The sequence below is a fragment of the Lepisma saccharinum genome, chromosome 15, assembly GCF_977018435.1.
Source record: "Lepisma saccharinum chromosome 15, izLepSacc3.1, whole genome shotgun sequence".
Lineage (NCBI taxonomy): Eukaryota > Metazoa > Arthropoda > Insecta > Zygentoma > Lepismatidae > Lepisma > Lepisma saccharinum.
This window is the reverse complement of record NC_139243.1, coordinates 61,892,230-61,905,055: the sequence shown is the minus strand read 5'-3', so window position 1 is coordinate 61,905,055 and position 12,826 is coordinate 61,892,230.

The window sequence follows — 12,826 nt, the reverse complement described above, 5'->3', positions numbered from 1 at the left end:
TATTGCGAGCGAAGCGACGAAGACAATTTTTAGATTAACTTCTTTGTAGACTGACATCAATATTGATTTAATAGGGCGCAAATAATTTCACAGGGCGCATATAATGCATCCTCTCTTTTACATTTTTTTAAAATTTAGATCGTTCGGCACACAGGGCCGACTCCAGCCGCCCCCACGGCTCTGAACTTGATAAGACTAAGAAAAGCAGGGATTGCGAGTAAAGCGAGCAAGAAAATCTCCTCAGGAGCATTGAAAATGCCATCACCTCTGACATGCTAGTTCGCAAATGAGTAGAGATCGAGTATCGACTAAACATTTTGAGGGTTACGAAAGGAGCCCACGTAGAAGTGCACTAAATAGAAAAGAAAATCTACCCAGGAGCATTGAAAATGCCATCACCTCTGACATGCTAGTGCGCAAATGAGTAGAGATTGAGTGAGTATCGACTAAACATTTTGAGGGTTACAAAAGTAGCCCACGTAGAAGTGCACTAAATAGAAAAAAATGAGTTGCTTTACATAATGCCACAAACGGGAAGGCTCTATGTGGAAGAGTTTCATCACAATTGTAATTTAGAATCATGGATGTCCCATGTGGACACCCTGTACATTATCGAAGTGTGAAGGATATGAAGACCTGATCAAAGGAGAAAAAAATCAAAAGAGTGATTCATATAAACAAAATCGGAAGACAATTTTCACTAGTTTTCTATCATGAATTACAATAAAGATATTTTTTCTTTCAAATACAACAATTTAATACTGCATTATTTCATTGACTCCTTTTTTATTTTCAGAAATTATGTTGACTTTTTGTCTTTTTGTATTTCTCTTAAAATGTTATTTTGGGTAAATTTATAAATCTATAAAAAGAAGGAGTTCAGTTCATGTAAAGACTTCTAACAAACACTTCGTAATTTTACAAAATATAAAATACTATTGCTTGGTTCGAGAATTCTTAAAACTTTCAACTCGCAGTAATTCTATAAAAAGGTTTTGTAGTTTTTCAGCAAAACTTCTATTTCTTATTTCTCAAAAATAGATTTATATAGGCCGTGTCCGAAAGTTGCGAGACCGTACTTGAAGCGAGCATCCTCCGAGTATGGTCTTGGAGTGCAGTCTTGAAGTCGTGGACTGGAAGTGAAAGTCTTTCGAATTGGACTTCGACTGCAGCGCCAAATACGATCATTAGATAAAACTGAGCACTCGTTGTTTTCCCCGCGTTTTAAACACTTGTTTTTCAGCATAGAAATCGCATAGCGTTTTCAAATGTTCGTATACATAAATTTCTACACATTATAAGAACTTTAACCAACAACTTGCTCGCCCATAACGTATATTTAACCTGTGTTGCTGGCTTTCTACCTCCGTTTTTTAACCAAATTAACAACGAGTGTTAATTTGATAGTCTGATATGTTAGCGGCCATTTATTTACTATTTATTCATTTTACCCCAATTTCAGCTAATTTTGCAAGAGAAAAATATCTAAAAAAAATGCAAATTTTACCATTTTTATAGTGTAAAAAATAATTATGTTTTTTTATCAAGGCTCAATCACTCATTTCTATGGGGTAATTCACACATAATTTCCCCTTATTTTTTTAAAAAAATTCTTTTTTAATAATTGAAGCGAAATTTATTTGTTTTTCTAAGTGTAAAAAAATTGAACCCCCAAGTCCAATTTTAAAATTTTTTGGGAAATACCTCAGTATCAATTCGGTCCATTTATCTGAACCGAAGATATTGCACTAGCATATTTCCATATTACCATATGTACTACTTTATATTTTACACTGTTTGTGCTTGAAACTAATCAGTATCATAATGGCGGTATGAGATATATACAAGTAGAAATGTATTTTAGCAATATGCGACGTCTAGCAATTAGCTACGTCGACTCGAGAGCGCTCTGTCATATGTCTTCAGCTAATCGTATTGCTACTGGAAGATATATAAAATCTTTGAGTAATGAATCTTTTATCCAAGAAGTACATTTATTTGCTACTAGATGGCAGCATACTTACTTCTTTCATGTTCTCCAAGTACATCTATTTGCAACTAGATGGCAGTGGTGGGAAATATCATCGGGGAATCTAACTTGCGTGACATGCAAAAAGAGATCGATAATGACTTGGATCGTGGTAGTGCGTGACATGCAAAGAGATCGATGATAACGCGAAACATTGGTAGTGCGTGACATGCAAAGAGAGATCGATGATAACTCGGAAACATGGTAGTGCGTGACATGAAAAGATTATTATCTGCTCTTTCCATTGCTATGAAAGAGAACCATTATGCGATGAATTCCCCCTCCCCCTTTTCATTCTTTCTCTCCGAATGTTTCCAAATTATTAAAATACTTATATCTCGAGAACCAATTAACGTAGAAAGGTGCGGTTTTTTGCATTTGTTTTGTTTTGACGTTCTCTATCATTTGATACCAAACTCGATAATAAAATAACCAAAAAAATAATGCCCATGAATGTGATTGGTTTTAAAAAGCACTTTCAGCAAATAGAGAGAATTGCAGTAAACATGGATATTATTAGATATGTTCATCGTAAACTATGAGGCCTGATTATCATCCATCTAAATAGTACCTGGTATCAAGTGGATGAGGATACGGGTAAGCAATTACATGCATTCAACAATAACCAAACATCTTATAAAATTCCCGTTACAGGGAAAATTCAAATAAGTATCTCTTCACCCAATTCAGCAGTTGCACACATAGGACGAAATTTGTACAAGATTAAACACAATAATATGATTCCCAACACAACATACGATGTGGAAGCAGGTGATTTCCTGTATGCTGAAATAATTGGGGAGTATAATAAGTCAATTCCTCTCTTCATCGAAATAAGAATAATCTATCCTCTCATGAATATATAAAAATACCAAAAACAAAAATAAAAACAAATTAAAATTAAAAATAAATAAATAAAAACAATGGATATATTTGGAAATAGGAGGCGACAAGAGATACCAGATAATTCCAGCAACATCGCCAGATTAGACGAGCGTCTTAAGAAAGTTAAATCAGATTTATTAATTTTACAAAATTCACTACATTTAAATATAGAAGCTGAGATTACAAATCTCCAAACTGAATTTATTAATCCCATAGTGAAAATTGATGGCGAACTGAAGTCCCTACTCCAAAAATATATCAACTTAGCCTCAATAGACAATGTTCAAAATTTAGAAGAAAGCATAGCCAAGTTGAAAAATGAACTTATAAATTCCGACAAATCCAACAAAGCACTTCAGAGCAATTAAAACAAGAATAGTAATTAGTAATTAGTAAAATGTTCCTACGCATTTTTACATTTTGCGGGTGACCGACCTTGACTTGAGGTCAAAATTTTCCATCTGATTCATCCTCGAGTTAAAACTCAACATCTATCATGGCATATATATATTCTTCCCCCATTAATGTTAACAAAATAAAACCTTTAAGCCCTATGTATTTTCAAACTTAATTGTGGCAATGTCATACTAATAAAAAAAACTAGACAAGTTAGGAAAAGTTTTGGGGTGGGTTTAATTTAAAATTGGTCAATGATTTTTCATCTCATTTCCATGAAAAATGAATGAAAGCCCTAAGCATCTCCATCCACGTATCATTCTACAGAATGATGGGGATCAGAACCAGTCACTTCCACAATTAATCAATGGGTGACATAACTTATTCATCCTTCATCCTCGATGATGAGAGCACTTGTCATTAACATGACAAGTTAAACGATTGGCAGTGCGAAAGGCACAACTAAAACAAAACAGCGTAACAATTACAAAAGACAATGGTCACTCATTGGGTTTTATGAACCTTTGAACCTGATTCATGGCTGGGTTAGGATAATTACCTGTCTATCTGAAGAGTGATGATAAATTCGAAGAATAAAATAAACTAAGTCCTCTCTAGTCTTCGTTGCAGGTTGACCAGGCCTCGCCTCACTTTCCCTCAGCTTCTTTCTCTAAGCTCCTCTCTCTAATCAATCCAAATCAAAAGCCAGTCCCTTCTCAGTCTGTCTCGCCTCTATATCACCCAGGCCATGGAGACCTTCCTCCATGCCGAATCGTGATTTTAACTGCCATTATGCAAACAGCTGACTCCATAGGCTGATGGAACTCCCTGAATACATCAGGAAGTTTGCATAGCACAACACTGTGCATTATTTACATACCACAGAGGTTGAGACAACTGAGATAAACAAGTGAATGCCCTGGTCAACATGAAGCATCAGAGAGGCTTGAAATAAAATATAATCTTATGGATTGATACGAATTACACGTGTACGACCTGTTCACATAGCCCTTCCCTACAACTCGAAGCTTGACGATAAAACTTCAATTAACCAGGAAATGTTACTCAATCAAAAGCTAAGTAAGGAATATCATAAATACAACAATTGAGCTGCCAGTAGCGTTATCATCACTAAATACATCCAAGTGCTCGTAACTCAAATACGTGAGTCTGATACCTGACGAAAACTAAATTCAACCACTCATACGAAAAATCTTTTTGTTACCTGTGTGACCTGTATTTAAGTGTTCTAGAAAGGATTGTCGGTATAAAGCCATTTCCTAGGGAAGCAAGAAGGAAATTCAGTTATACTACAGCTCAACGCTAGGCTGGGAGTTTGACTAGAATCGTGAAAACAATTGGGGAATTTCTTCAAAGATATTAAAGATGACTATGATTTCGAAAGTCACAAGCAGCTGTGAAGGGATTGGATGTGCTGGCCACGTGTGACCCAATGGAAAAGACGATCGGCAGAAATTGTATATTTAATTGTTTCTGTACCACGGAGTTCTTTTATAAGATTGATATTTAAATTTGTAATTTGTGCTGTGATAATATTTGTGATTATTCATGTTTTTCATTACAGAGGCAAGGCTGAAAAGAAGGAATGTAAGAAGTGAATCACATGAATAGAAGAAACGTTGAGTTTGACTTTGCAATGCCCTTGTATCAATCTCGACTGGACGTTAGAAGCAGACCCCCTCACCTAATCGTTAATTACAATTCAAGATGGAAGAGGAATCTACTGCAGAGGAGATGTTGCTCAAAGACAGAGAGAAAGGTTTCGAGAAGAATTCTGGACCCGCCATTGCTCAAAGGTGTGCGGAATATCAAATTAAGATAGCAGAATTGTTTGTGATTTTGGCTCTGAAGAAAGAAAACATCCGCTACAATCTATCGATGGAAGATAAATCTGCGGGAAAATTCGATGATCTTGTCTTCAAAGTTCTTCACCAGGGACAATACATCTGCTGGTTTCTTCAAGCTAAGCACAGGGAAAATGGTGCAAGGATTACTTTCAAAGATCTTCTGTTTGAGCAGAAGGGAGACTTCTACCTCAGAAAATACTTCAAGTCATTCCTAGATACTTGGCAAAGCACAGGATATCCAGAAACATCTGTGTCGAGGCATATTATTTACACTCCAGCACTTCTTGACTTCGACAACTATGAGACGGATGAGCCTTTTTCTTATAACATTTCCGAAACTAATTCTCTTAGATTCATAAAAGTAACAGAAGAGCACGATCTGCTGGATGCAAGCAGCTACTTCATGTTTGAGTTACTTGCAGATGACTTCATAAGAAGTCACTTAAGGAAGACACCTGGTGCCACTGAAGAGAACATAGAGGATTTTTTGCAATATTTCCGGTTTGCTGTGGGACAACCAACAGTTGAGGAGCTCAGTGACATCCTGTTGATTAGAGTGAAGGTGCAGCTGCACATATTGATCCCCATATTTTTAGGGACAATATCTCTAGGGAAATACGTCAATCCTTTATGGAACGCACATCAAATTCGAAATATTTCACAGAAATTAAAATTGCTAAACTTATATTACGAATACTCTCTGAAAATTATAATAATTCGTTTTTGTTAGATGTTACATTTTCATCATGTGATCTGATAGACAAAATAAGGCAAACTGATAAATGTATTATTCAGATTAGCACTTGTAACACAAAACTTTGTTGCAAGAAACTGATTAATCACCTGTACATTTCCCGGACAAAATTTTCCTTTCACATCGAAGATTTGGTAAAAGCGAGTAAGATTATCTTGCCCAGTCTTCCTTTAAATGATAAACTATTAATAATAACTGATTGCGACGTGCGAGAGAAATCAGGAATGTGGAAGGAAACTTTGCAGTCTCTAGTCAAACGTTTTGCGTCTTCCAGTGATAAGACTGAAGCATCAAGCCATAGTAAGCAGACCCATCTTACCAGGGAACAAGAGACTAATATAACACAATTAATTATTGTATCAAGTTCTTCCTTGGACTTAAACATGGGTATAATGCCTGACTTACACAAAAGCATATTTTGTGTGGAGGATGACACATATACCTTCGATAGTCTCTCCCTTAAAAGTCAGGATTTAATCATGGAGAAGGTAGTAACATTTCAAGGTGTTCGTGTAGACTTCAATAAGCTATGCAGCAATGATTCCACGCCTCCGTTTGATTCGCATGACATTGAAACTCTAGTGGCAGAATCAGACATCATCCTAGCTGAAAGTGTTGCTGGTGTGGAGAATAAGCAGAATATATTCATCCCAAGGAAGTTCTACGTTAAAAGTATTATAGAACTGGACAGTCTATATAAGTTAGAAGATGAACTCTTTATTATAGTAACTCCAAATGAGATAAATAAATCTGATATGTTATTTATTTTGAGAAGCTCTCTAAATTTATCAATAACTGAATTGTCAAAGAAAAACCCAAACATATATTTAGTAACTACGGAAGAAGCTGATGCAACGTTTGCCACACTATGTAAACAATGTCCAGATAAGACAATTCACAAACTGAATGTAAATATATTTTGGTCTGGTTTTGGACAAACAATTCAAGTACAATGGCTCGAGACTCATGGTGCAGCTGATGCTCTCTTCAAATATATAAATGACAGTGCAAGTGTTGATGTCGAAACAAATCAACCTAACCCAATTTCCATTTTAGCAGCCGAGCCAGGAATGGGAAAGACCACTCTGGTCTCCCACATAGCAGGGGAAGAAAAGAAGAATAACAGCAACCGATGGGTTGTCAACGTGCGCCTCAAAGACGTCGCCAGAAAGCTCCTCAACTTGAATCAGAGAGACAGCATTTCCACAATCGCCAAGTGCTTGAGTGAGGTTCTCTTGGAAGGAGAGAGTTCACTCTCAAAGCACTTGTTCCAACACAGCCTTGAAATGACAGGGAACTTTATTCTCCTGTTGGACGGTTTCGACGAGATTGGGTCCAAAGAAGAACGGGAGAAGGTGCAAATCGTCTTACAGAAATTGAAGGAGAACTCTCTTGGCCAGGTGATAATAACAACGAGGCTACACTTCAAGGAGGAATTAGAGTTAGCAGTATCAGCCATTGCTTACCACCTGAAACCATTAAATGAAACGGAGCAGGAAATGCTTCTGGCAGAGACATGGATTGAAAACCTGGGTATTTCTTCCAATGAGGAGAAATCAGAACGTGTCCACGTCTACGCACGGGAGCTCATGAAGATTTTTTTTCAGAGCGTTGGTGTAGGAATAAAGAGCTTGATAGGGAATCCAGTGTTGGTAAAGTTGCTTGCAGAAGTTTATGATAAAAAATGCTGGACATATTGCTATGAAGACAGCCCTCAAGTTGACCCTGTGGTCGTTACAATTGACAATATCTTAATGCTTTATAGCAGTTTTGAAGAAAAGAAATTTGGGACCTTCTGTGCAAATGAACTAAAGGAAGGTTCTTCGATTAACGAGAGTACAAAGAATATAATTGCTGATGATCACATGAATATATGTGTAGAAGTAGCACTTAGAGAGCTGTTCCCACGCACTGGATACCAGTGTGGATGTTGTGTCAGGAGAAAACCGAAGCCGGTTCAAATACTACAAGAGGATCAAATTCTGAGAATTGGGGTTTTGCAGAAGATAAGCGGAGGAGAGCTATCCTTTACACACAGAACGTTTGCAGAGTATTTCCTTGCAATATACTATCTCCTACAAATGAAAAAATGTTGTAAGAAATTTGCGAAAGCATTCAAAAGTGGATTTTACGAAAATAGATTTTCTATGATAAGGCTGTTTCTGGACAGCGCTTTAGCTACAAACAAAATTCATAAGGCTGCTCTCACAAATAATGTTGAAACCATTGAGAAAGAGCTAGAGAAGGGAACTTCAATTAATCTACGCGATGGACTGGGAAGAACGTCCTGCCACCTAGCGGTTTCCTATGGACACGTGGAGGCAGCCGAATTGCTCCTGACAAAGGGATGCAACACACGCATAAATGAATCTCTTCACAAATACACACCAGCGGAAGTGGCTGCTAAGGTGGGGAAGTGGGAAATATGTTCTGTCATTCTATCTAAGCGACGATATATTGAACTAGGTATAAATGAGAAATGCACACTATTTAGATATCTTTGTGAGATTGGACAATTGAAGCCTCTGGAAGAAATGCTTAATAATCTTAGTTTACGTCCTAATGATGTTTTTCAGTTCCAAGAAATGTTTTATTCTAAGGATGAAACAGGACGTATAGGTGTTCAAATTGCTGCTCGTGATGGCCATGTTGAAATAGTCAGAATGCTTCTAGAGAAATGTGCGGAATATTATGTGAACAGTACGGGAGAAGATCTACTCGAAGGTCTTATTGCTATTTATCATGAGAAGTTACTAAGACAGAAAGCATGTGTCAAGATTTTAATTGAGAAAGCAATAGTACGTAATAGCTTTCCATACTTCACGGAAGAACTGGATGCTTCCAGGATTTACCATGACTCAAAATTAGCCCTCTCAGTTCTTCTGGAGTGTTTGTTGGAATGCGACATTTTGCTTCACGACATGGTGTGGTCAGCTGTGTTGTATGGTAGTGAATGTTACTTGGAGAAAGTATTCAAAAAAGTTTGTAAAGAACATGTGGATATTGTTTCCTTCATTGTACAACCTTTTATATCACATGAGACACTGTTACATTTTGCAGCAGCATATGGTACAATTGATTCCGTTAAATTTATACTGAGGAAATTAGAAAAAGAAAGACAAAATATCCTTGATTATATGTTACCCTCGAATCTCCAACAACTTTCACTTTTACATTACGCTGTTCAGAGGAATCAAATTGAATTGTGTGATTTTTACATTGAAATAGTTAGAGAAAAGGGGACAAAATTACGAGAATATATGTCCCAATAAGACCATCTTGGTAGAATTCCTCTGCATTGGGCTGCTTATCACAAGAATATGAAAATGGTGGAATATCTTATTTTAAAAATGAAAGATGAACAAGCACCTGTTTTGAAAGAAAGAAATCAGATTTCATTACAGTTTCCATGAATCAAGTAATGAAGTCGAATTTTTTGAAATGCTATTTCAGAAAATTATGAAACATGGAAACAACATATTAGCTTACATTCTGCAAACCGATTCCGTACAGATGAACATATTTCATTTCATAGATGAACATCATAATGTGTTTCCTTACAACAAGGATCATAAAATTAATGGAGTTTGCTGTCTAAGATGGATAACGGAAGAGACGAAGAGAGAAATTGTTGGCCTTTTTCAGGCAAATATGACAAGATTTAGCGTTGAAAATTTCGTGAGTTTTGTCAAAAATAAATGTGTTGAAAGCAGAAAATCAAGTACTTTCCTTGCTACTTATGAAAGTGTCTGGACAGAAAATCCCCTGGCCATAGCCATTTTCAAACGCAATTTAGAAATATTTAGAGCGCTCACAGAAGAGATTGAGAGAGAAGGACAGAGTCTCATTAATTTTTCAGGAGACAAGGAATATTCGGGTAAGTCATCTCTCATTGAATTGTCATTAACGACTGGGAGCTTCCAGATACTAGAGTTAATTCTCCAGAAAATGAAACATGGAGGAGGGGGAAAACCACAATTTAACACACAATACATTAAACATAATAAAAATATTCTCCAAACATTTCAAGAGTGTTTGATTAATGAGAATATTTCATCCTCGCAGTTGGAGATAGATGTCATGAGGTGTCGCAAAGAAGATTCTCAACTTGAGTATTTTCTGCATGGCATTGCAAAGTTCTGCGATATAACTGTTCTGAGAGTCTATTTTGGAAAAATACGCCAGAGTGGTGAGAGCCTTGAGTATGTTATTACACGGAGAGACAAGGAGGGTAAGACTAGTATTCAGTGTGCAGCTGAGAGAGGGAGGAAGGAAGTCGTTGAGTATCTTCTTGAAGGAGTGGAAGAGGAATGTGGAGACTGCAGTCACTGCTTCTATCCGAACGAGAAAGGATGGACGCTGTTGCATTCAGCTGCTGTGGGTGGATATACGTGTTTAGTAGTGTTTATCCTTTACATGATCAGGGAATTTAAGTTCAACACCTTTGCTTACATTCTCCAAAAAACAACTAGTGGACAGAGTGCTATTCACTGTGCTTCATCCAATGGCCATGTAGAAGTTGTGAAGCTCTTACTCACTGTCATAGAAATGAAAAGTGGTGTTCTTCTAACAAATATTCTTTCCAAGCAAGAATACAGGAACACTCTGTTGTGTGATGCAGCGTCTCATGGTGACGTCGACCTTCTGGATTTTGCAGTAAAGAAATGCACAAGAAAGCTACATAAAAGAATCATACTTAAAAGTGGGGGTCAGATAAAGAAGAACAATATACTCAGAAAGTTGAGTAGAATGTTCAGGTTAGTCCTTTGGAACTGCAAAAGGTCAACGTTTTTCTGCGCCATCAGTCATGACAATGTGCAAGTACTGCAATATTTGTTTGAGAACGTTGGAAGGAAAAGGGACAAAATTATTTTTCTGAAAAATCTCATACGTTGCTTCCATGGCACCAACACAAGATCACCTTTTCACTATGCACACATTCACGAAGCATGGAAATGTCTCTCCTACTTGATCCAACTAGTCATAAACAGGGTGAAATATTTAAATAACTTCCTCTACAGCAGAGACCAATATGGTAAGACTCTCTTGCATTATTCCATCTCAAGTGGCAACATAAGAGTGTCAACGTTGTTGATGCAGATGATGAGTGAAAATGAGGGAGAAAACATCTTCCACTGGAGTTTGTGGAGATACATGAACTTGGACGAATTTCTGCAAAGCCTTTTGAAGAAAAGAAATACCGAATTGTTTCTATTTGTCCTTCGTCTAATCGAAAAAGAAAAGGGCAGCATCCTCTCTTTATTTCCTGAACGATTTGGCACAGTGAAGTCGGTTATTTACTATTTGGCAAAGCATGTGGACGGGGAAATGTTGGATTTGTTTTTAAAAGACATAGAGAAAGAAGGTGGAAACATCTTCCACTATCGATCCACGCCCTACGCAGAAGGGAACCGACTGTTAGAGGAAGCTGTGTTTTGTGAAAACTACTCGTCAACGGAGTATTTGATAGGTGTGATAAAAGAGAGAGGACGAGATATCAATGACTATTTTTGTAAGGAAGAATTCATTAGAAGAATAACGCAAAATGCAAGATATAAAGCTGAAAACAAGAAACAAGAATATTTTTGCGACTTAGAATTGTTAAATGATTACCTTGGGAAATGTCACGCCAATGCAGTAAGAAATGGTATGACTGAAGTAGCTAACCTACTCTCACAAGTGACAGAAAGGGTAAACCAAAACTTTCTGAACTACGTACCTCCAATTATAAATGTAGATAAACAAATTGGTCTTGCAATGAAGATAGGGAACATTGAGATGTTGGATTTCTTTCTCAGCAAAAGAGGAGGCTTAAGCATTGCATTAGAGTACGCATCCTTAGAAGTGGAAGGAAGAAATGACTTTCACTTCGCAGCAATGTCTGGTCACAAGAATGTCATGGAATTCCTGTTTAGGAAGGTTAAAGACGAATGTGTTGGACGTTGCAGTCTTATAAGTCTCATTAGCACAAAAAATATATTTGGACGAACTCCATTCTATTATGCTGTCGAAGGTGGGCATTTAGAACTTGTTAAATTTCTGCTGGAGACTAGAAGAGAGGAAACCCTTTCGTATAAGCACACGACGCAGAACTAATTGAATTCAGTAGTAAGAGCGGATATAACTACACTGTTCGCACGTGTTCTATTTTATACCATCTCTGTTCTGTCGTACGGGAAATGTTTTACTGGCTACAAGATAGGCACGAAAAAATAGGGAGATTCCTGTTACCTCTTCTCAGAAGAACCCGTGTGTCTCTGCCATTGATGATTTTATCCATGCATAACTATACAACAGTGCAACGAATTTATTGTCTAAATATCTCCATTGAATTTTAAAGTTGAAACATATTTCTGAATCTTAAATTGTTACGTGTTTTCCAGTTAAATCAACAGCTGTCAACATATCTAAGTTTTGGTAAACCGACAACCCAACCGATTACCAAACAGACACGAATAACGATATTTAAGATGCCTTTTTTTGTCTAGAACTGATGACCTGGGCAGGTCTCTTTGTAAATGCAACCATTTGTATTTTCATTTTGTTCTAGTGTACGCAGGGCGGGTGACGGGGTGAGTGGGAAAGACAGGAGCAGGTCTCTCTTGAAATGTAACCATTAGTTCACTAATATAATCACATTTCATTTCTTGAAAGTCACAAGTGTTTCATAATCAATATTGATGTCAAAATGAAATATGTCTGGTGTCAAAACGCGTCAATTTACATTCTTACTCCTCTTTGTTAAACTATATTTATGATGCAAAGATTATTCTTCCTAACTGTAACGAAATAATTTTTATTTATTTCCTGCAAGAAGACAACTTGGGTTGAGGTTTTTCCAACTGGAGATGTTAATCTTAAGAATAATTCTGCACCACCAATCCCTGAAGAAAC